Raw genomic sequence first — 24,934 nt, 5'->3', positions numbered from 1 at the left:
AGCAACTTTTTCATCTTGATGTGAGTAAAAAATAGCAACCTCAAGAGCATCTGTCTCATAACATCTGTAGCTACCTCGTTTGGCTAAGCAACGCTTATCAGCTTACCCTGAACTGGAAACAGCAATAATAACTTGGTAATAATGATCGCAGCTGCACGCTTTCTCTATGACTTTAATAAACTGAGTTATTAAAGTTATTAAACCTAAGTTTAATAACTTACAGTTGAAGGAACTGATGTCTATCAAACAGTTTGTATTTGTTTATTTTCATTAATTACTGCAGATTGTCTGCAGAATGTGGATTTGTGGCTATACAGTGATAGGATAAACACTACATACCCTTCTATGTAAAATAATGTCTCTTTAATTTGTAGAATATTCTCATTATCTTTAGTACATAGAAACCTCTATGTAGCAATATTTGGTTTAGAATGACAGTCCTTTTTGCTCTGCGGAATTGTAAAGGATTGCTTTGTAGTTCACTGACTATTTTATGGAAGTTGGTTTCATTCAGTGTGATAAATGATGATAGATACAGTTCAAAAAATGTAACTGGATTGGGTTCCAAATGTTGTAACAGATCAGATGCTCTTTTATCTTCCCCCTGAACTTGGATCTAGTGTAGGTCTGTTAAAATTGTTAAAACCGAAATGGGCTAATGTGTCTGGAGCAGTCTCCTTTCCCATCAGCACCATGTACAGTACCGTGCAAACCAGCGCTCTGTGCCAGATGCAGGAGCAGTCACACATCACACCCTTGTGCAGTCCTGTTTCCTATTTCTGTTCAGTCTGGATTGTCTCCCCTATTAGTTTTTACTGCCTGAACATCTTCATTTAGAAGCTTTACTAGATTTAATGGGTTATTTTTGTAGTGTTTATTTTTTTGCTGTTGCTAAGGGTGGCCAGTAAAAGAACAGTAAAATGCAAATCATTTACACATTTTGATGAACAAGTTCCCTGAGGTTTAAAAGAAACTACAGCATTTTCACTGTAGCACTGTGACAATGAATCATTGGCAATGCCCTGTGTGCCAAAGTCCCAGGTGCACAGCTTTCAAAAACAGCACACAGGAAAAACAGCAGTATTTGTTTTCCTCATTCATCAATTCTGTGAAGCCAAATTAGCTTCTGGAATCCCCACAGCAATTTGTAAATGATGTATGAAATAAAATATTCCTACCTGCAGAGTGCAAAGGGCAAGGAAAAAAATAGCTTTTCCATCCCTGTTCTGACATGCTATTTCAGCAATACTCGGTATCTAGTTAGACACTGCCAGAAATAAGATACTAGTTCCAGATGCATAGAAAAATACCATTTACAGAATTCTGTGCATTTTTCTCTCATTTCCCATTTGTTCTCTCAGCACTGCTAACCTCGACAGATCAATCTTTCAGAAAACATACTTGTTCATGCAAGTCTATCGATAGTTTTGAGAAATGGAATGATTTTTCTTGTATTTTTCTGTCTGATCATGGCTTGAGGAAGAGAATGAACTGCATGTCCTCTCCAGGTCCACTGCTCTATACTGTGATTAAGATTACACGTGCATATTTCTTCTCTGCTATTTTGCTTATATAGGATTTAATTCCCTAGATATTACCAGCTGTTTCTGGAGACAGACTAAAAACATTTTTCAGTGTTAATTTTGCTTTCTGTTGTTCTTGAAATTTTAATAAAAAATTTATAGTTCTTCCTTTCCATTTGGAACTGAGCATTCACTATAGAAGAGGTTTGCATTTGTATCTGGTCTCAGTTTATGTAAAGCTCTGCATGTTATTAACCTTTTTATATTTAGAAAAAAATGTTTTCTGTTTTGGTCACCTGCATCACAGGTTACATGGTGGACTTACAGTCAGTAACCTATCAACTATTTATGATAATTCTATGGAATTTCTTATCAATGCAGATGCTGTTAGAGAAGACTTTAGAGTGCGGATATTAGAAAAAGAATGTAATGGCAAGAAAATAGTAAATGCTGTGTCACTGGACCAATAAATGACTGGAACATCCCTACAAAAATAAAGAAAACAAACCTTATAGTGCTTTTCTTCTTACACTACCTGTTCAGGACAGGTATAATTCAACTTAGATGTGACCAGTTCAAAATTGATAAGTTAAAAAACATTCCCATAGAACACAAATAAAATTTGGTACTGCTTGTTGAAGCTAACTGAAGGGTTAGACCTCAGCTGGAGTAAGAGATATGTCTATACATGTATACACATACACATATATAGAGACATTCATAAGTTCCAGGTGGTATGGTTGGAATTAATTCTGGAGGGTGTGTAACCTCTAATGCTGCCAAGTGCAAGCACATTGTTTACTTGAGGTTTGAAAGGAATTCTGCTGGTATGTTAATGTCTTCATGTTTTTTGGGGGGTGAGTGTTTTTTTCTTGCACCTGTTTCGAAATCACTCTGTGTGTCTTTGAAAATAAATTCAAACCAGTGGATTAATGAAATAAGATAATTCCTACATCTCATGAAACTGTCCAAGACCTTGGACATCTGTGTACGCGTACTCTCCTCCCAAACAGTTGGAAAGTACTGTCTAGTGGTTAGTGGGGTCAGTGAACTACTGAAGTCAGTGTTGCTTGCAGGCATTCATAAATGTTCAGATGCAGCCACCAACTGCATAAGTCTGTGCCACCGAGAAACATGGTTAATCACTCTGTGCAGATATCCACACAAACACAGCTATATTACTTCTGATACTTGAGTAAGGTCGTTTCAACGTAGCTCAGGTTGTTCTTCATGGCACCACATTGCACAGTGTAGCAATGAAAAAGGGAACTGTGGTGATGTGCTTCTTGGAAAGTCCATATTGACCCTGCAGTATCTTTACCTCTTTTACTTTTATCTTCAGCATTGAAGTTGATGAAACATCAAGAAAGAAATATGTTATTGTTTATCCTTCTTTTTCCTCAAGGTTAAAGATACTCTCAACAACTCCCACACTAAGACTGTGGTGACAGAACTGTGAATTACCAGAATTTCACGACTTTGTTACAAGAACTTCAGAACCTGAAAATAAATTAGCTCCATCTATAAAAAACTCTGTGATTAGTGGTGGGGGTTACTAAGCCCACTATCCTTTAAAGATAATGTGTGATTAGATCTCGTAATGCCTGATAAGGCATGGTATTGTATTAAACATATATCGGGGGAATTCTGCTAACTCTTTCCTGTATGTATACTTGATATCTACATGGGAACTGTTATGTGAGTTCAGCTAAATTCTGAGCATAAGCGTTTACATAGTTTTTCTTCTCTAATCTTCTCTAACAGGCTTCCTGTTTATATGCACTGCTGGGAACCTAATGCTTTTTGAGTTTTTGCTTTTGGCAAATACTACAGTTTTTCTATGGGAAAACAAAATAAAAATGTTTACAGGTCAGACTTTGTTCATAAGCAGTTTAAAAATGTTAACAACAGATATCTTTGCTTTCTTTTCCCACACTCCAATATTTTTCTGTTGGTACTGTGATTACCCATGCTCATGCAAAAGTTGGTATCCCTTTAACTAGAATGCCTGAATGGATCTTCAATTTGAACTCAGTCAACCATGGTCAGTGCAATTTAGTTTACATTCTTGGTAGTAAACTTTTCCTTCCACTGTGTGCATGGGTAATGGACTTTGGTTAAGGTGAGATTTCTCATACCTGGCAGATCAATAACTCAGGTCAAATTAACCATGTACCTTTAAATTTGCTTTCCAAGGACAAGAGTATTCTTCTTTACCACAGACACAGAGATATGTGAAACAGTATGCGTATTGTATTTCACAGCTCATTTGTTCCAGGCCCACAATGCCTGTTGGAGCACTCTGCACAAAGCAAATGCCAAACAAAACCATACGAACAAAATACTCATGGTCAGTCTCTATGTTGATTATTTTCAGGTCACCTCTCATATTCAGGTGGAAAAGTCTTGACTTTGTCTGCATCATCAAACTGTCCTCTTCATCCTTTGTGGGGCAGACGTGGATAGGGAGAAACATAATGAATATCAATCCATTAAAATTCAGTTGTTACTTATGTGGTATGCGTATCCCACATAGTCAAAACCCAAACCACCATTTCTTTTCTATCTTTAGTGTGGATCAAATGGGTTCAGGAAAGTGTTAGAGTAAGGAAATTTATTTGCTTCATATTTAAATGAGTCCCTGCTGTGATCTTCATGAAAGGAATAAACTTAGGAGACTATATATAGATGGATTTACATAAAATGCCCAACATATGAGACCTAGAATCAGATTGAGCTAGAGTACTGATGAACAGTGAAGAAAACCTTGTGGATCACTCAGGGATAATTAAAAAAAAAAAAAAAAAGGCTTTTAATGTTACAGTGGCACTGATTAGCTCCCACTTAGTGGAAGTTTCTCCTTAGCTTCCACGCCTCCTTTGAAAACAAAACTAAGTAGTTACTGTACCCATGAGTCAGTTGCTCACAAGAGGTTAGTTGTGCATACTGCTACATTTCTGGCTAATGGTTGCATGTAAAACTAGGTTCAGTTTGGTTTTTATCAGCATTGTTTTCCACTCTAGCGTTTGTTACCTGTTGGTTTTCTATCTCTGTGCAGGTAGAGATTCTTTTTTATGCATGTTGAAATCTGTTATATGACTTTTTTAGATGGCAATTTTTTTGAGGTGTGGAACTATCCTTTAGTATGTATGTGCACTTTCAATAATACAATAAGATTTCATTGTCTTTGCACAACAGAAAACTAAAGGTTAAAAAAGAATGCGAAGGCAATCTTACACGTGTTTTACCTGGCAAAACAGTAATTTCTGAGCTGTGGGTGTGTTGAGGATTTCTTGTTTTGTTTCATTAGTGTAATAGTACAGAGAGGAAATTTTCATGTGACACATGTAATGTGAACTCTGAATAGTCGAGATTGATTTTGCTCAAGTAAAATGTAAGAGCATAGAGGTGATAGGTTAGCTGAGGTTCAGAAAATGGTATTAATACAAGAGTTTGTGGGTCAAAGGTTCATCTAGCCTACTAACCTGTTTGGATCAGAGCTTGTAAAGCAAATATCTAATAAAGACAGAATATCATGGCTTTCCTTTGAGTTATTCTCAATTTTGAACTAGTTTTTGCTCACAAGATATTTTTAAGCAAATCTGTTTTCAGTGTGTTTTGCTTCCATGTAATTTTTGTTTACCCTGAAGGCACTGTAAACTCCTAGCATTCACAGCATCTTGTGGTACTGTTGCATTGTCTGACAGCTGCATTGTCTGAGCAACTGCCTCCTTTGTTATCAATCTGTCTTATGCTAGTTCCACATTATGTCTGCAGTTCCCATACTGGAAGAGATGGTGTGCAATTTCTCCTCATTTACCATCTCTCTGCATCAGATTGTTTTTTATAGTTTGTTAGCTTTCTTTCTCTCTTCCTCTCCAAACTTAGTCTCTTGTTCATATAGGATGTGTCCTCTGTCACTGAATGTTCTTACCAACATACTCTGGCTCTTTTCCACTTTCGTTACTTCGTACTTCAGTTAACATACACAGCAATGTAAAGATACTCTCCTTTCATTCTCTGTGCCTTTCCTAATAATTCCAAATGCTTCGTTTGCTTTTTCTTGCTGCTAGTGAGTACTGAAGTGGCAGTTTTACAGAGCTATCATAATCCCATAGTCAGCACTTAATCAGCTGAGGGCCTGTCATTTCATTTGCATATCACTTACATATGCACATTTCCCTGCTGCTTCACTTCCTGTATACCTGGGTATATCCAGTCCTGCTGCTGCTGTCTCTGTTCCAGATAAATACACACTGTTTACTTGTCGTGGATAGAACAGAGCATAGAAATCAGGAACATGGATAGCTTGACTTCTATTTTAAAAAAAAAAAAGGTACTTGGCATCCCTAAGATGCTCATACAAAGTATGTACGAAGTCAGTGCGAAGAAAATGTGTGTGTGTGTGTGTGTGTATATTATATATGTATATATATTATATATATATATTATATTTATATATATATATATATAAAAGGAACTGATACTGAAGCTTGGCGTATTGGTTCCAGAAACAGAGGCTTTTTGACACATGGGCTAATATTTCTTCCATCAATTCTTTCTTGTCCTTGGCAAAATTATAGAGCAATGTCTTGCACAATAGAAAGCTAGTGTGTGGCTGTGGGTGTTGTATAGGCTACAGATAAGCTGTGTATGTGTACACACAATGGCTGCACATTATATTGTCTTTCAACTATAGATTTTTTTTCCACTTTATTACAGTGGTTATATTTATATGTAGTGATAATGTTTTCCCGCAAGATTTAATCAGTTTATTTTCTGATATGTTATCTTATTCTTTTTTTCAATTTTTTTCATACTCTTCTTTTTGTCCTGGAATATTTTGCTGCTAATAATGTGTAAGGAATTCTGGCTAATTGCAATGGGTTTTATCACCATCACTCTAGGACGTTTTTTACAAAAAAAAAAAAATACAGAAAGAAGCTTTTGGACAGATAAATACAACTTTCCTTGAAGGCACGAGAAGATCGTAGTGGCTTTTACCATACTACTAGATTTCTCAACAGTCACAATAGTGCATGTGTTGTACAATGTCTTCAGGGAGGAGGAAGGAATGATTTATCAAGGTCAGGTCTTACAATCTTTGATTTTTAGTTTGGGTATTATAAAAGTTGCCATCTGTTCAAGGAAGTTACTGCATAGGTAACTCATAAGTAACTCTAATTCAAAAAAACATTTTTACAGCAGTTGGGTCTCGTCCCATATAAAGTGTTAACAAGCTATTTATTACATCTATTGAACTTTTAACAATGTGTTCCGCAACTCTAAATATAAATGTAACTATTCGTTTTCTCGCATTGTACTTTAGAAATTGCTATTACAAGTATTCCTTTAGAGCTCTGAATCCTCAGATTTCATTTCTTTTCACAGCTATGGAGTTGTAAAATTGATCAGAACCCCGTTTCTTCAAGCCTTGCATACAAGCTATTTTCATATAAGGAAAATCTTTTTTACATGATACCCTTTCTGTTACGTTGTAAGGTTTTGATAGAGTATCTTTGTCAGACTGAGTTCTTTATGGTTTCCATGTACAAATTTACAAAATAAAAGAGTAAGACTGGAGGGAACCACAGGCGTAGGTCTCTAGTCCAACTTCTTACGCAAAGCTGGGTCAGCTACAGGGTCAGATGAGATTGCTCAGGGCTTTATCTGGTCAAATTTTGGAAACCCCCAAGACAGCCTCTCAGGGCAGCCTACTACACTGTTGGAATGTCCTCAGGGTGATCATTTTCTCTTGCATCCACACCTCATCAGTCTTGTCCATCCACCAGGCACTTGCCTCCACCCTCTTGCAGGTATGGGCAGGCCTGTTACCCTGAAGCTCTCTGTTCTCCTGGCTGGACAAGCCTCAGCCTCTCCTCACAGTTAAGTGTTCAGCCCTTGAGCACCCTAGGGGTTTTCCAGTGAGCTTGCCTCAGTTAAATGACATCCTTCCTGTATTGGGCACTCCAAAAGTGAATGGAGTTAGTAGGTGTGCTCTTGGGATTGCCGAATAGAGGATAATTTCTCCCCTCAGGGGCAGCATTTAGTGTTTGTCCTTGCTGGATTTCAGGAGTTCCCTGCTGTCCCATTCCTCCAGCCTCTGTGGATCCCTCTGAGTGTTGGTTGCTTCCCCCTATTTGGTGCTATCAGCAAACCAACGAGCATGTAGCCTATCAGTGTCACTGATAGAGATATTAAACAGGAGAGTTTCCATCACAGCCTTCTGTGGTGCTGCACTATTCCATTTGGTACCAGTCTCCCTATAGAGTATGTCAGACTTTTTACCCGCCCACCCAGAATGTGATATCCTTATGTGGACACAAGAATATTGTGAGGCAGCATTAGAAGTCTTACTGAAGTTGATGTAAATAACATTCACTACTCTTTTCATCCCCTAATCCTGCCATTTCAGCACGGCTGTTGGGCTATTCAGGTATGATTTATCTTTGGTAATTCCATGCATTCTTTTTTCTCCTTCACATGCCCAAAACTATGTTCATGGAGAACTTGTTCCATGATTTTCCCAAAGTGAGGCTGCTGGCTTGTAGTTCCTTGAGTTGACTTCTTAGTGTTTTTTAAAGATGTGCGTGACATTTTCAATTTTTCAGTCACTGCTAACCTCCCCCGATCTTTGCTACTTTTCCAAGGTGATTATGTCCTCTGTGAAATTGGCCAGGTCTCTCAGCACTCTTGGGTGCAATCTGTCAGGTTGCAAGGACTTCTCTGGGTTTGGTTCTCACACATAACCCACCGCTGACTGTTCCTCTCCTTCAGTATGCACAAAGGTCTGGGAGATCTTGTTGGTGAGGATGCAAGAAAGACATCGGGTATCTCAGCCTAGTTTGTGTCTGCTGTTGCTCCAGCCACATGCCCCATTGAACAATTAGGACCATGTTTTCTCTTGCCAGCTTTTTTTCTATTAATCAACAAAAAGAGGTTCTAATGCTGTATTATGATAGCCCTTGCAAGTATCAACTTTATGTGAGCTATGGCTTTTCTTACATTATCCCTGAACATCTGGGCAATACTCATTTGTAGCTTGTTCCATTGTACTGCCTTTTTACACTGAAAATCAGTCATGAGCTCCCTGTTTAGTTAAACCGATCTGGTAATCTGTTCCTTTTCCTGATTATTGGCGTGGACCATTTTAGAGCGAAAATGAGATTTTTCTAAAAGACTTGCCAGCTTTTGCAAGTTCCTTTGCCCTTCAGAGCTGCTTTTCATTGGACCACTCTAGTTCCTTGAATAAGCTGAATCCTGTTCTCGTAGAAACCCAGGGTATGTAGTCTGTAGTCTGCTACTTGTCTTCCCTTCACTTGGGATCCTGAACTCTTCTGTTTCATGGTCAGTGCAGCCAAAGCTGCCATTGATTACCATCTCCCCAGCCAGATCCTTCTCCTTAGTGACAAGCAGATGTGCCTGTGCATCACGTACAGTTCCTTCATCCAGTACTTGCATCAAGGAGTTATCCCTACCATGTCCCCAGAAAACTGCTGAATTGCCTGGATTTAGTTCTGTTGCCATTACAGCATATTGCAGAAAAAAATCCCTCCTAAAGGTAAAGGTCTATGATCCAGAGACCTTCTTTAGTTGTTTACAGACTTCATACTTTCTAAATCTAATTGGTAGTCTGCAACAAATCTCCTTGCACTGGCGTCTCCTTTGATTTGCATTCAGAAGGATGGGGAGAATCTTTGAAAAACTCATTATCAGTAGATTAATTAATTGTCGTTTGTATTGTCTGAGTCCGTCTTTAAAGACTAACCATGTACATTAACAATTCTTACATTTTGTGACTACTTTACAATATGTGTTACTAGAAATCCAATCCGAAACAAAATTATAGCATGATTGTATCCGCTTACCAAGTAAAACTGTGATATCCATACAGCCTGTGCCTAACTTGTTTTGGAGGGAAATACTGGAAATACAGGTCTAAGCATTGGCCTAAAATCAAATGCAAGTTTAAATACTACATTTGGGGTAGATTTTCCTGTGTCTCTGTTACTTCCTTCCTTCCCTTTTAGCAGCCCTTTTTGCATTCCTTTTCTGAGATTCCTCTTAAAATTCCTAGAGAGACAACAGCAATGGAGATGATGATTGCAGTAAGAAGATAGATTCCATGTCCTTCTCCAATATCAATTTTCAGAGAGGTGCCAAAAGAACTGATGGTTTTGGTAGTCGGGTAATAAAGTGACTCATGAACATGTAGTAGTAACATGACCAAGTTTATGGAACTCAGAATACTAAGATAGTGCTGACAAAAGCCAACTGATTGGTTGGGTTTTGCATGTTGCTATGTCTGAAGTTTATTGATAGCAAGAATGTTTTCTAAATTGCTGCTTTTACTTTATGTAAGATTTTACCCACCTTAGTTCTCAACATAGTTAAATCACCTAATTTACATAAAACAGCACTCACCATGTCTTGTTATTTCTATTTGAATTTGTCAGTACTTGCAGCTTAAGCAGCCATACTTGGTTATACTCCATATTTTAGTTTACCTTTTCTTGTCAATCTTTCCAAATTTCAAGAGGTCACTTCTTTATGGAGTGGGTTTTCAACTTTGACTTTTCTGTCTTCTGTACATGGGGTAGGATCAGAAGTAGCAGTAGTGTTACTTTACAGAATGGGAAAAAAAGCTAATTTATTTAAAGTTCTTAGGTTTGTTTATAGCAGTGAATTAGCATTTTGTTCCATGCAGTGCAATTTAAAACCACTTTTCTGTAATTCTCCTTTATATAGTTAAGAATAATTGCTGTGTGAAAAATGAACACATAGTAGAAAATTGTTAAATGAGTAATCTCATTTTAAACACATTTATTCTATTAGCTACCATTTATTTGAGAGGAGTGCACTGTGTTACAGTATATACCCTGGAGTGATAGAAATCTGGTGGTGTAGAGTTTTTTTCCACTTAAAAACCCATGAATTTTATAAGGTCCCATTTTTTGAAAGAAGTGAGCTTTCTATTTTAATAAATATCTTGATTGCTCAGTTGTCTTGTGATTTAGTCATTCCATAGCTGAAGAGATGAGGTATGTTAACCAATTTCTTGAAACAAACAGCCTGAAACTGTTATGTGTCAAGAACAGCCCATAACACAGGTTTGAAATGGAGCTGTTTGTAATGGTCTTAACAGAGGTGTAATACTAACAAATACATGGACAGATACACTTAACTATTTCCTTGTTGTTTGATTTAATGAACATTTAGTCTCAAAATCCACTTTGTGTGCACTTGAGTTATTGTGTGTGGTGTTCTTCAAGAGGATTTTATGAAAAAAGATATGCCTATATGAAAACTCTTTATGGTATAGAGGGATTGATGGTCAGGTGAGATTATAGACAGCAGTCAATTTTTTTTTTATTTAGTTATTTATTTAATGTCTGATAGCCTTTTAAACGTCTTTCTAACGCTCTACTGGTAGTGTCAGTATTCTGTGCTGCACTGTTCGCTGGTGCTCTCCTCCTATGCTTTCACATTTCTCAGGCTCATGATGAACAACGTTGCAGGTACCTTTTCCTACTGCAATACTTGAGCTCAAGGGATTGATTTCAACCGTTTTTTTTTCCATTTTTTGGTATACAGCTATGCCACAAGTTGCAGTTATAGCAGCACCTCCATATTGGTAACCTTAGTTACCCTCTCCTACAGATGAGGTTATTTTGACATACATATTAAAATGGACTAAATTCACATTTTAAGCTCAAATTGGGAAAAGTAGTGTTCCTATCTAAACATAACCTGATATGCTGAGGCGCAGTAATGGTTGGCTTGATGCAACGCTCCAGCAATAACAATTAAATAAAACTTGGCCAAGTGGAGGCAAGAGATTTGAAAAGTTAAAGTCCTGCTGGGTGTTGATGAAAGTTGCTGGAAGAGGAGGGAAATGCATTTATAAAGAAAAACTTGTAACTAGTGTTGTCGACATCTCATTTTGATTTACAGACATTATTAAGAATCTTAGTGATGCTGCAGTTAAGTATCTCTCTGAGATACTAAGCCTATGGTTCTGTTTCTGCTGAGTCTTTTACCATTACCTGTAAAGTTCATACTTCTGTCAATTAAAAAATAAAAATATTAATGACAATGACCCTGCAAGGTCATGATATTATTGCAAAGTTCCTTTTCATAAGAACTATGTTTTAGAGAGCATCCTCTTGTATATGTATTTCTTTTTTGAGTTCCAAACTACAGCTTCACATCTGTGGCTGCTCTGCAAATTAGCCATCCTTATAAAATGATAAAATAGATAACAACCCAGGAAATTCAAAATTAAACAAGTATACCCAAATATGTGTAAAAAGCAGAACAAAAATTATTCCATCTTCTTCCTGATACCAGCCTGCAAATTTTCAATTTATTTTACCAAGGCAGGACTGGGGATGAAAGAGTAGTTACTGTTTATGATAATTTTTGTTAGAACTAGTGGCTACACAGTAGTTTAGGCAGAAACCTGCAAGATCTGAATCCTATCTTCAGTTTAGAAAAAAAAAAATGTTTGGGTTTGTTTATTTTTAAAATAAAATCTCTCTTTGGACTACCTGTTTTTCAAGAATGTGTTTATTTTAGGGTATTTAGGATATTAACTACAGTGTTTTATAGTCATAATAGTATTGTGTTAATTAAAATAAGTCACTCTTTATGAAGTCTGATCCTTTCTAGATCATAGAAAGGTGATATGGAGTTCATAGTAGGAACTGAAGAACTGATCTGTCCTTGTACACTCATTCTGTCTCACATTGTTAGCCAGGTGATGGAAAAGGTACATCTTAGCTGTAGGCCTCAAGGAAAAAAAATACAAAACCCTCCTAAATTTATTTATGGATTCTTGTGGTTTTTATTTTCTTTTCCCCCTCCTTCGTCCTGCTACGGGAAGAGTGCTATCTCTAGGCTTCATTGCTCTACAGAAGGATTCTGAGTATATTGGTTTTGTGGCACCCCCCCTCCTCTGAAGCAGATCAGGAACATACCTAGAAAAACTTGATGAGATTCTGAATCATTACAGCTTTACATCTTGAAAAGGTAACCACAGTAAAGGCTAGAAGAATGTAGCCCTCTTTATTTCAGAGGAGGATTTCCTGCTGTTTTTTTTCTCTTCTGTTTTTCGGATATGATGTTGAAAAAAAACACTTTTGAATATAGACACGGTTTTGTTGCTAATTAACGGTATATATGAGCACCTCTGGAGTTAACTCCGTTAGTCTAAAATAATAGTCTGTCTTCTTGTTCCTCCTTCCAGTAGTAACATGCTTTTAGGCAGTGCATGATCCACTAAAAGAAACTAAACTGAATATACAGTGAACTACAAATAAACTATTTTGAATACGAGGATGATTGGTTAATTAACTTATCAGTTAATTAACTTACAATACTACATTTTATAATATATTTAGTAAACCAGGATGCACCAAGAGCAAATTGATTCAACTCGTGTAATTCTATACTTTATTTTCTTACAGTGAATGAGAATTACACATTATTTTCATCATTTTTTTTAATTTAAGTTCTTCAGTTAAATTAAAAGTAATCACAATGCCCTATGCTTTTGAAATATTTATTGATATACCCTTGATATGTACTATGTTTTCATTTAGAATATTGCGGTTTCTTCAGCTTTGAGACAGATACTATATGCGTTTTTAGAAGAAAAAAGTAAAATTTTATCATTGTATGCTTTTATTCTTTGAAGTTTTCACTTTTCTGATTTTTGTGCATGATGGTGGTTTTTTTAACATTTTCATACAGTTCTGCTCTTCAGTGGTTCTCAGAAAATATGTTGCTAAGAGTTATGTTAGCAAATGTTAATGTTAGATTTCTTACGGAATTTTACTTTACCTAAAAGAAGGTTAGTGTGATGAAACTGCTGTATTTCTTTGCCTTTTCACTTCCATTGAATTTGGATAACTTACATCTCCTAAGCTTAGAGTTAACCATGTGATACAATGAAGTACCTGATGAAAAGCATTCCTTTATGTGAAAAATAAATGAATGCTTACCGACTGTAAAATATCAATGAGCTTATATATCAAATATTTCCATGGCTGTATCCACAGTTCTGTATCGGACTTAGCTGTGCAGAAAGGTTATTTCCCATTCAGTGTGTGCTTGTTTCTTCTAGTATGTTGCTATAGGCCAGTAGGATCTGCAGGGAAACATAAGGAACAGTGAGAGCTCAGTGAGACAAGCTCTTCGTTCCTGGATAATCTCTGCACTATCCTGGTTTCATTAGGAGGCTGGGAAGGTGCAGGTGAGTGAGTTAGACTATGCTTGGTAAGTGGGATTATCCTTTTTATCTTGAGTATTTTGTCAAAACATGTTATCTAGAGGCAGAAAGTAAATTCTTAACCCATTAAAGCACAGGTTCTTTTGTATCTGTATGTAAAAAAATATATTATGAAAACAAACTTGGGAAAATTCTGTTTCTTCTGTGCTTGCAATTAACTTGCATTAACAGACTACAAAAATAGCATGTGTTGTTGAATGCTTGTTTTTTGCTTCATAATTTTCATACGTATTTACATATTGTGTTCAGGCTTAAATTTTTTCTTTCAGGAAGTAGGAAATCCAGGTTTAGTACATTCTGTATTTAAAAATGCTTGCTCATTTCAGTGAGAAATGTTTGAGCTACCTCTCAGTGACTTGTCTGTTGAGCTTTTACCATATGTTATAAACCAACAACTGAAGAGTAGCACCCATGTTACCAAAATGTTCAAGCAAGTCCCATGGAATGTAAAAGGAACACAACTCAAATGATGCCTCTTTCAGCATTTTATTAGTTGTTTAAATAATGTTGGAATACGGGCTTATACCATGTTGCACTTAAGATCTGTTCAGGATCTTGAATACTGAAAAGCAATGTAGTAAACTTGTACAAATAGCACGGATCTTGGTAATGATCCCGGTGCGTGTTCTATCCGTAAAAGCTGCTAGCTGTCGCACTACTCTCAAGCTTGTAGCAGTTTAGCAATGCTTGTACAGGCAGGTGTTACTGATGCAGGTCACTTCCAGGTTTTGGAGATCAGATGAATGGGGTTCATGACCTCCTGCTCTGGATTGTAGATATTTTATTGTGCTAATTCGTGCAAATTTTTAGAGTCAGATCAACTTCTGAAACTGATTTTATTTTCAATTTTTTTTTTGTTCTTGTGAAAGAGGAGTTTAATTTTCTCACTGACTTATTTTGTTGCTTATAAATGGTACAATTTGGGGGAAGTAAGTGAATAGGCATATTGCTGCTGAATGGAAGATGGTGAATATTCTGTGATGGAGTCATCAAACCTGAATCTGTAACCTTTCTGCTTACCTAGCTTTCAATGATAATTATCAGACATATAGGTGAATCACACTGTCTTAAAATAGAATTAATGAGCATTTCCATTGAGGGTGCAATCTACTAGATTATTAAAGAGCATCTGTGTTCTTTTAATTATGGTAATTTCACTGTTTTAAATAGTGTTTTACATTTCCTGATGGGAATGCAACTATACTCTGCATATGCTTATTAAGCTACTTAGCAAACATAAATTTATTAATAAAATTCAAAGTGTGTCATCTCATTCCATATTCTAAAAACCTGCAAAACATAAGCTCCACATTCAGGAACTGAGTCCCAGATAACAGCGCAGCCTATTCAGGACAAGTTATGTCTAAGTACTGGGAATTTTAAATAAGTGGTCCTCCTGTGGTTCATAGCATGTTCCCAACGTAGTGAAAAACAGTAGCCAAGGAGGACCATCAGAGAGTGCATGTATAGATTTGCCTTTGAATGTGAAATTTCCAAAGGGCTCTGCCTATTTATAAAGAGTGGTGTAAGACGATGTATCTTTTTGGTCGCAGCTCTATTAGAGGTGAGCCATGCTTAGGCTTGTATTGGACACTTGGAGGGGAAAGTGGTCTCAGTTTTCCTTGTCTTAGAAGAATTTGGAAATACCTCCGTACCTAAATAAGCCAGTAGTGATTAAGAAGGAAGTTAAAAGATCTGCTCCAGGAGGTCAGGGCCTATAAGTCTCTTGCATAGTTATGGCTATGGGACTGAAACATCTGTGCCTTGTAAATGGCAGATGGAGCTCAATAATGTTGGAGACAGAAAAGGAGGGTGTAGTTACTGGAGTAAAGGAAATAACCCAGCTTTTATATAGCACTTACAGGCCTTGAGGTAGAGCTGTTTAATGAAAATTGGAGGAAAAAAAAAGTCTGTGGGTGTCCATTGGTCAAAGTCTAAGAGTAATAATGATAATTAAATCTGGGAAGTCTGTTATCTAAAGTTAGAAAAACTGTATAATGTTTTAATGTTTGTAGTGTTCATCTAGATGAACTTTCTGTTTAGCTAGTAAATCCTGATCTGAGGCAAGGACCTGAATCATGTCAGAGTGTATCATCAGTCCAGTGGGTTGATGAGGTAATCCAAGAGTATGCAGAAGATATTTTCTAACAATGTTGTCTTTGTTTTGAGTAAAATTACTACAGTGGAAACTCTTTCAGGAAAAAAATGGCCTGATGGAAAAAGTGGTTTAAAAGTGATGAATAAGAGAGATCCGGCTGGGAGAGCTTGGGATGGGAATATAAATCTTATGCAAAAATAAGATGAGGGGAAAAGTAAAAGGATGTCCCAAGTGGTTGGTGCTGCTATTGGACTATGGCTTGTATGCCTCTGAACATCTGTGAATTAAAAGTAGTACGAGGCTTTACATATTTTTACTAATATACCATAGAGTTTACCCAGACTTCATTTCTCTAGTAAAAATCTTCTATTTATTTATTGCTTGTAACTATAAGCAATGGTATTAGCAAGGTAGCTGATTTAGTAAATATTCACTAGTGACTACTCTGGGGCTGATGGCCAAGCAGTCATAAGACAAAGTCTGTTAATGTCAGTAGGTTTGCAGCATTAGACATACATTGGTTTCAAGCATTCCAACAACATCTGGTATTTCTCATCTTTCTGCCAGGTAATTGTTCTGGGAATGCTGAGAAACCTAGAAAACTGAGCAAAGCAGGATGCTGTCTCTACCTAGCAAGATCACAGTCCTTACAAATTGGATACCACAAAGGGTACCCAATCACTTCTGGTCCTTTTTCAAATAAGGAAAATTGTTTAACGCTTAAATTGCATTTGCCTTAATTATAGCTGTTCAGTTTTTATAGTTGCAACTTTTGCACAGTAAAACAAACAGAGCTTTGTTCTTCTGGATTAATATTTAGCAATATAAGTGAGGTATAAGTTTAATAAAAAGTAATAACAAATACATTGTTAAGATTTTTTTAAGCTCCACTGGACATACGTACTCTTCAAACCTGTGAGACAGCATAATTTAGTATCCCCATTTCACAGCTGATTAAATTAAAACATTGGGAAGTGACATTAGGGGTTCTTTCATGAACTACTTCACCTGCAGAGTACTGGAAGCAATAAATCAGCATTTTTTATTGCTAATAAAAATGAAGTTTATTATAATCACAGAAGCCACTTTATGCAAGGGCAGTTTATCATTACAAATATTTTCTTACTGTATGGCAATATAAAATAAGGTATGAAAATTAGAAAAGCTTGTGGAACTAATAATGTAATATGACAGTCATCATAAAAACTTATAAATGTAAAATAATCTTCACATTTTCTATCATATATTTGCAAACTAACTTAGTGATATTATCAATGGTAAGCCAAGGTTCCTTTCTGAAGTTCAAATATAATACCCAAAACAAGCTTTTTCAAAATGAAAGTGGCCTTTTTGAAATGTTTCTCCATGTATTGTGATAGTACTATGATGTTAAGAGCAAGGAATAATTTTGCTTCTTCCTTTATTGAGGAAAAAAAAAATCAGGAAGATCCAGTTCTTCACATAATTTATTTTTTTTAAACTCCAGTGAAGTTATAAATCTGCGGACTTCTCATTGTCTGTGTGACATTGTCTGTAAACTAAAGCATGACATCTGGTCTGTAGTCCATACTGAGAACTGATTGATTCTTTTGGAGGCAAAAAGGGTAAGAATACAAGTATTTACTTGATAGTATTCATTCAGGATGACAAAAAAAGTGTAATAAATAATGAGGTGTTAGCATGGGAAGGGAACAGGACAGAAAATTTCCATGACTAATAAGGAACTGAGAAAAGAAGAAATAGAACATCTTGCCTGTAAAATGACTGCACACTGGAGAGCTGAAAAACAAGAGATGTTTGCTTCCAGCTGCTTTTATATGAAAAACAGCTGACATTTGCATTTCAATGCTATTAGGATTTTTGGATTGTTTTAAAAATTATTTCCACTAAGTCTAGGTGTGTGAGACTAAAGAATCTTGCTAGATCTCTACAGCGAATGAAATAGTTCCTTGCTTTTGGACATCGTTTTGTATCAGCCATTCAATGTTAATAATGTTGCATTGTCTGAATTTTCTTTAAGCTTCATCTTACATGTTCCTGTAAAGAAACATGGCTTAAAATACTGTTAGGTTTTGAAATTTGTTCTTGCAGTGCAACTTTAAATGTGATAATCTGATAATCTACATTACAGCGGCTTAATTCTCTGTGGTTGAGCACATACTGAGAGTGCTGATACTAGAAACTTCGGCTATTTTTAGTGAGCTTTTCTAAGGTATTATTATGCATTTGTCATTCATCAGGCCTGCATCTCAAACACTTAAGATATTTTCCAAAAGTAAATGTTTATAAGTAGCAATAAAACAACAGTATCCAAAAAGAGAAAGTCAAGTGTGAATAGATAGGTTGAAAACTTCAACATAGTATAGGAGTCATGGAAGTGCACTTGGAGGTCGCTGGTAATGACTGGGTTTTTATGACACATACAGCTCCAAGAGGTCTCTTAGGGACTCTTTTTCAGTGCGTCAAGTTTCTGATAGTATCTCATACACCTCCATCATCATCTAAAGACTGTGTGGTTGGCAAGTTGCAAGAGAAGAAGCTGTTGAAAGAGATGAAAAAGGAGAATAGCCATTAAAGTTTTTAAGTATGGGACTGACTGAAATCAAGTCATAGATTCATCTTATCTTTCTACTAATAGTCAATTTCTCAAAGCAAGTCTCTCCTGGAGTAGAAGGGAACTTAAGGGTACTGTGAAGGCCATACTCTCCTTCACTTCTGAGATCGTATCTGCTATAGCAACATCTCTGTGGAACACCTGGGATATAATACATGATCATTTTATTTCCATGCAGAAGTACAGGTGGCTTTTTTTAATCTCCTTGGTACTGCTGTTGGCCCTTTCAGAACCTGACACACTGAAAAGATTAAAGATAGTTGATATCATGATGGAGGGGAGTTTCCTTTAGGCCAAGTGGAGAATATTAATTTTAGTTCAAAAAATGTGCTTTGTGTTAAGTTTTTGTTCATTTGCATTAAGGGTAGTTCAAACGTTAAGCTGAAGTCTCAGAGGCAGGGAAAAGTGAACTGATGAGGCCTGTGTTTACTATTCTTCAGACTAAATGTGTGCATTTCCATAAAATAAAAACCTACAAGCAACATGGATCCTACACCATTTGTTTGAATCTTTGTCATCTTGAGGACTTAGTTTCAACATCTTTCTTGCACGTTCCTCTTTCAGCCACAGGCTGAATAAGTAAAAAATTGGGGTCTATTTTCAAGTAAGATGGAAAAAAATGAAGCTCAGTAGAATATTACACATTATAAACAAACGTAATATAATTATGTAACTAATTGGGGCAGCAATTAAGCAACTAGGTTGATGTTTGTGCTGGTGAAAGCTATTCATTGTGGAAGCTTAATTTTAGATGTTTAATAAATTATTGCTCAGTCCCAATTATTGTACTGTAAAATAGAACAAACAACTCTTCCCATTATTTTTTTAGCTCACTGGGAAACGCAGTAACCTATAATCCAGTGCTATAAGCTCGAACATTTATTGCACATATTTTATTTTCACTGCAAAGTGGTTGTTTGCTAGAAGAACAATATTTGATTTGAGGCTACAGATTGACAGGAGGAATGTAACAATTAATGGATATTTTAGGTTGCACTTATTTTCCTGTCTTGTAACAGACGTCATTTCAGACTTCTTCATAAGAAAAACAGCCATGTTTTATCCTTTGTTCCTGGGGAGAACAGTCGTTCTTTGCTATTTCCAAATGTAGAAATATTCCTGGTTCAAAATGTAGTTTATTCTTCTTTTCATCTCTGTGTTGTTACAGATTTATCCTGTTGTAATTGAAGCTTAAATATATTTGCTAAGTTCAAAAATGAAGGGAAAAAATAAAAGTGGGGGGAGGAAATCTACCATAATTTTCTCTCAAGTCAAACATTGTTTTATTAAGACTGAAATTAATGATTTAATGTCTATATGAGACTACAGTGGAACACCATTTAATGTTTGTCCGAGAACATGTTGGTTATACTACCATGTATGTGCAAATAAGCAATATTACAGATACTTAAAAGCATAATGATACATAAGCCTTTGTGTGGCTATTGTATTCCCATATTTCATCAGTGAAATGTCATATCTTTCTGCACTGATCCAACTAATTTGTTGTATAGATAGATCACTCTTATAAACTCCAGTGAAGTAGTCCATATTTCTTCTTAACAAAGGATTTTTTTTAGAACTACTTTAAGGAAATGTACCATTTCAATTGAAATTCAGATCTAGAAGAACATTCTGAGCTTCGGCAGATTGCATGCTATGGTTTGGGAATGCAAGCCATGTGTTTGCAGATTTAGGGTAAGGACCAGATGTGGGTTTGTTCTTCGTTAGTCTCTTTGGGAACTTATTTTTTTAGGTGCAGAGAAGTATTTGAGTGTGAATGTGATCAGTGCCAGATGGGAGGTTGTTCCATGAGGGCAGAGTCAGCCCTTGAGAAAATCTTACATCTTCTATCTCACAGGGAGTGGGTGGGAAGGGAGTACTACCTGAAAATGGCCAAGCTTTTCCAAAGCTGCAGGACTGTTCCAGGTGTAACCCAAGTACACTCTAAGGCCTCCTTTCCCTCTTGTCCCTTTGTTCTTCTTTGGGAGCATCTAGCTTTTGCAGACATGTAACTGGATGATGTTTAAATGCTTCTGTCTTGTGTGTTTCCATTAAGTTTCAGCACAGGTGGAATTCTTGACTATGTCACGTGCACAAATGCTTTTTTTCTTCCCCTTTTACTCCTGCCCTTCTTTTCTCAGAGGGCTGAATGCTTTGAAAACTGTCCAATGTACTCTTTGGTTCTGTGTGCTGTCTAACAGTGTATCATGAGAGGTGGCCCAGCAGTGCTTTGGGGGTAGGTGCTGAAATACTGAGTGGGAAAAGACCACATGCGCGCACACATGTATATATTTTTTGATCAGTAGCAAGATGATATGTAATTTCATGAATTAAAAGAACTATTTATAATAAATACTTATTATATTATTATTTATAATTATATATATTAACTTTCTATAAAGAACATGAATACAGCTCAATTTTCACACATTCACAGACAATATAGCTGTGCTTTAAGTACTTGTGGGACTCGAACTATTTTACCTCTGAGCTGCTAAAGAGGAGTGTTATTACCACATATTCAGTGCAGGGAACTAAAGCAGGCAGCTAAGCTTCCTGTGCTATCAGTGCAGAGGCAGGCAGTTTTCCGACTCCAGGGTCTGAATTGCCCTGTAGCAGATCTGACCTTGCTTCCATCCATATGGAGGGAGTGAATCCAGCTCTCCAGCTTGGACACTTAGGATGCTCAGAGCAGTTAATGTGCATTCTTCAAATGGTTTTGACTCACTGTCTTGAGCAATAAAGAAAGAAATATATGGATGTTAAACCATACATACTTTACCCCTTTCCCAGGGTGGTCTCTGTGCCTGAAAACTATATGAACAGTGCAGTTCATGCGGAAAGATGTTACTGTCCAAAAGGAGTCTGATCTAGCTCAAAGAGGTTTATGTGCACTGACATTGAGTTCTGTAGGTAGGTATTTGATATAAAGTATGGTAAATTGAAATTGGGATGTTTGGGCTGTTGTTAAATGCTGACAGTCCATGGGGAGTGGTGCTTTTAAATAGGCTTCTATGTTCAGTAATGGAAATAACATTATTTAATAGCATGAATTCGATAGAGGAGTGTAATTAAGTGGCAGTCTATGTGTTACAGCTGTATGCAGTTACCATGACCTGTCAAATAGCAGAACCAGGAACCTTAAGACTGAGGAAAAGCCTCTGAAAGTTGCCAGCAGTTAAGGAAGTGTGGAGTAGATTGCAGAAGGGATGAGTAGCTGAGCTTTGCAGCTCTGTTTGAGACAACTGAACTGCTATGCAGTTTACCATGCTGCAACTCCATGTATTTATTTCAATTCTGGAATATCTGGAAACTAATCTCTTACTGGGTTAATTGTCTTTTACCACTGTGATCTAGAAATGTAAACAAAAATATTTTTATTGACATTAAAGCCAATTCTCCAGTTAACACTGGAATTAACCCATGTTTTCTATACTTCTACTCCGATGTTAGAAGCATGTAAGGCATGGAATGTAAATGGATTTAGTTATTTGCATTGTAACCAGCAAAAAAGTGTTTCTCTGAATATTTTTGACTGAAAAAATAGTCTAGTGATAATTACCTATTTTTACGTGTATTATATATGAAGTAGGGATACACGTGCTAATTAGATAATAAAATTAAATACTTATGAAGTGCTGTTTGTCTATAAATATAAACTGGTAATTATCACTAAAGATATTTGTTAAAATTCAGACTTGGATAAATAATGAATAGTAATTTATATATTGATACTTTATAAATAAAACACTGCTGTTTCTTTTCTGTTTGATTCTGTTGAGAACCTGACTTTGGTCTCAGTCACGTACATGCTATTGCAGTCAGTCTTTAAAAAAGAAATAAAATGAATACAAAATAAATAAACAGTTGTTATTGTTATTATGGATTAGTAATCCACATAAATCTTTGCTATTCCTTCATAAAGCTGTGCATTTTGGACAAAAAACATCTGCCCTCTGCCCAGGGCAGGTCACTTGTCTAATTGGAGTCAGAAGTGGCAGTGAGGCCTGACTTTTCTGCCGTGGAGTTTTGTGCCTTTGGGGCAAGTACAGCACTTAGACCTCATGTTCTTTCTTTTCCTTGTGTAAGGCAACATAAACACAGACGGAGTCCCACCCATTTAGAAACCCCATCTTATCTTGTAACAAACTGTGAAGGGCCTACTCTGTATAAAAACCTGTACTATCCTGTTTTATGCCATGTGGAAGTGGTTCGAACAGGTAGGTGGGATGGATGGCTGTACTGGGTCAAGGGCAGGGGACCTGAACTATCTATGTGCGAGGTGTACAGCCACAGGAATTGCATTGACATCTGTGCTCCAACATAGCTATGTTCGTTTCATCTCTGCCTTTCCTCATGGCCAGGTGGGAGGTTGCTCCAGATGGGAGGGATGGTAAGCTTGGCCTCCAGCCTGGGCCAGAGGCTATTCCATCACAGCAGTGCAAATGAAGGATTATAGTTTACCCTGACTTTTTCAGTTGGGATTTTTTTCTTTCTTTAATGCTCTTGTAATTAGCCAAGTAGTTTATTTCTTTCCATGAGGAAGATAGCATTTAGTAATCAGTCTGAAGATGCAGAATTTATTCTGCATAGCATGAAGCTTACAGAAAAACACGAATCTCAAAGATGAGGTCAGAGTTTTAGGTATGAAGCAAGAAAAATTCCACTGATGTTCTCTTCAGTTGAGTTCAGTTAAGACTTGTATGTATTATTGGTGATCTCAGTTTCAGGTTGTAAATTGTGGTAAGGTACAACCATGTGATTCTTTGACTTCAGGGCCAATTATACCACTTCAATTCTTGATGTTTGTGGAAATGTTAGAGCATTTACCCTAGACTGATATCAGAAACAGAGAAAGAATTATCACTGCTGTCAGTAATAATAGACTTTAGGAACTGTGTTTTAGTTTAAGTGTCAGTCTTGAGCTACCTGCTCACAACGTGTTCCTATGTTGTCACACAACTTCTTCCACTTGAAAAGTTGTCTTATTTCTACCAAACCTTTGCATTATAACAACCTGAGAAGTTGTGATGCTAGTAAAAATCTCACTGATTTATGCAGAGGCCAGAGATTAATGTTGACTGAGGTAGAAATGAAGTCTTGAGTACCTTGTGTATGTGCCCAAGTCTCAACAATGACAGAAATACATCAGTTTTGGACAGAAACTAGTAAAGTTGGGAAAAAGTACATGTTGAGTTATTTATTTTATACTAAAAAAAAAAGGTGTTACCATTCTTTTGGCTTACTTGGTGAATAAGGTTTTTGAGTTTCTGTTCATTGTTTCTTTAGGAAAAGAAATAGCAATGAATTTCTCTTTTTCTCCTCCTTCACTTGTGTGTGTTTCCTGCAAGAAGGAGGTAATATTTCTGCATTCTTGAATGCAGTGGAAATTTGCTAGCAGTGGACAAGAACATTTGTATCTCCGAAACTGCTCTAGCATTTTACCTTATTTTTTTCCCACTACAAGCCAGTGTGAGCAGGTCCCAGGGAAGCACTTATCTTCAGTTTGTGGTGGTGTGCTTTTCATTGTGTGTGTATGTGCCTGAGTGCGTGCAGAAGAGAAACTCCAATTAGTGCTCTGACCTTGTATGTTGTTAATTCTCCAGAATAAGCTTTTGGATTTCATGGACCAAGTTTGCTTACAGCCTTATTCTGCAAAGGTGTGTGTATTTTTTTTCTTTCCATTTTTATAGCTTCCATTAAATAAAGGATCCGTTAATTGCTTGTAGGCAACTTTCCAGGTTGGCAGCTTTCCAGCTCAGCAGCTTCAGTACGTCTGTGTGATTTGTTGACTCTTTGTACAATACTGCTAAAATCTCATGGGACAAAAACAATAGGTGTCCAGTTGCCATCCAGACTCATGTAGTAGTATGTCCTTACCCTGTGGTGACCAGTCTCAGCTGGAGAAGATGCAAAGATGACCAAGTATATTGTCATTGACACTTGCAATCCATGTAAAATGTGGTGAAACTGCTTGGTCTGAACAGGTAAGATGTCATTGCTACCTAATCGATTGGTCTCCTGACTCCTTTATTGTGATTTGAACATGTTTTTCTTCAGATCTACTCATGAAGAGTAAGAGTTGATCCTGAAGGCTGATCCTGAAGTCTTATATTAATGGGGAATTTAGTGGGACTTCCTCTCTCTCAATATTATGCCTTCCCGTCTTTTATCTTACCTTAAATGATTAAACAGTGCAAGCTTGTGTCATCAAGGTGGCTGTTTCTGTGACTGTTGCAGGCATGAGATGCATCACTCTGTAATTGTTTACCAGTTTTCTGTAATCTAAGGTGTATTCTTTTTTTGGAGAAACAGTTTCAGTCTTGATTCAGTGTTTTTGTACTCACTATGACAAACCCAGATTATTTGGTATTAACAAATGCATTCTTCATATACAACAATTA

The 24,934-nt window shown here is 36.6% G+C and overlaps 1 protein-coding gene across 27 annotated transcripts in view; it reads left to right on the top strand.

Moving 5' to 3' along the window:
• LOC310893604 (uncharacterized protein) overlaps positions 1 to 24,934 on the top strand; it is a 148,049-nt gene that overhangs the window by 92,477 nt on the left and 30,638 nt on the right. Inside the window, exons 3-5 of one of the 27 annotated variants that reach the window (XR_014579124.1) lie at positions 12,409 to 12,554; positions 21,324 to 21,443; positions 21,627 to 23,030. The exons of 20 other annotated variants lie outside the window; for them this stretch is intronic. The gene's annotated coding sequence lies outside the window, so the exon portion shown is untranslated. Of the gene's footprint in view, positions 1 to 2,928; positions 5,158 to 12,408; positions 12,555 to 13,650; positions 14,017 to 16,480; positions 17,386 to 21,323; positions 21,444 to 21,612; positions 23,036 to 24,934 lie in introns of those variants that run through there. 6 more of the 27 variants (XR_014579125.1, XR_014579126.1, XR_014579128.1 and 3 more) reach the window with 6 other exon arrangements.

The sequence above is a fragment of the Anser anser genome (genome assembly GCF_964211835.1).
Source record: "Anser anser genome assembly, chromosome: 2".
NCBI classification, from domain to species: Eukaryota; Metazoa; Chordata; class Aves; order Anseriformes; family Anatidae; genus Anser; species Anser anser.
The sequence above is the reverse complement of the archived record's forward strand: the minus strand, read 5'-3'. Positions and strand labels throughout refer to the sequence as shown.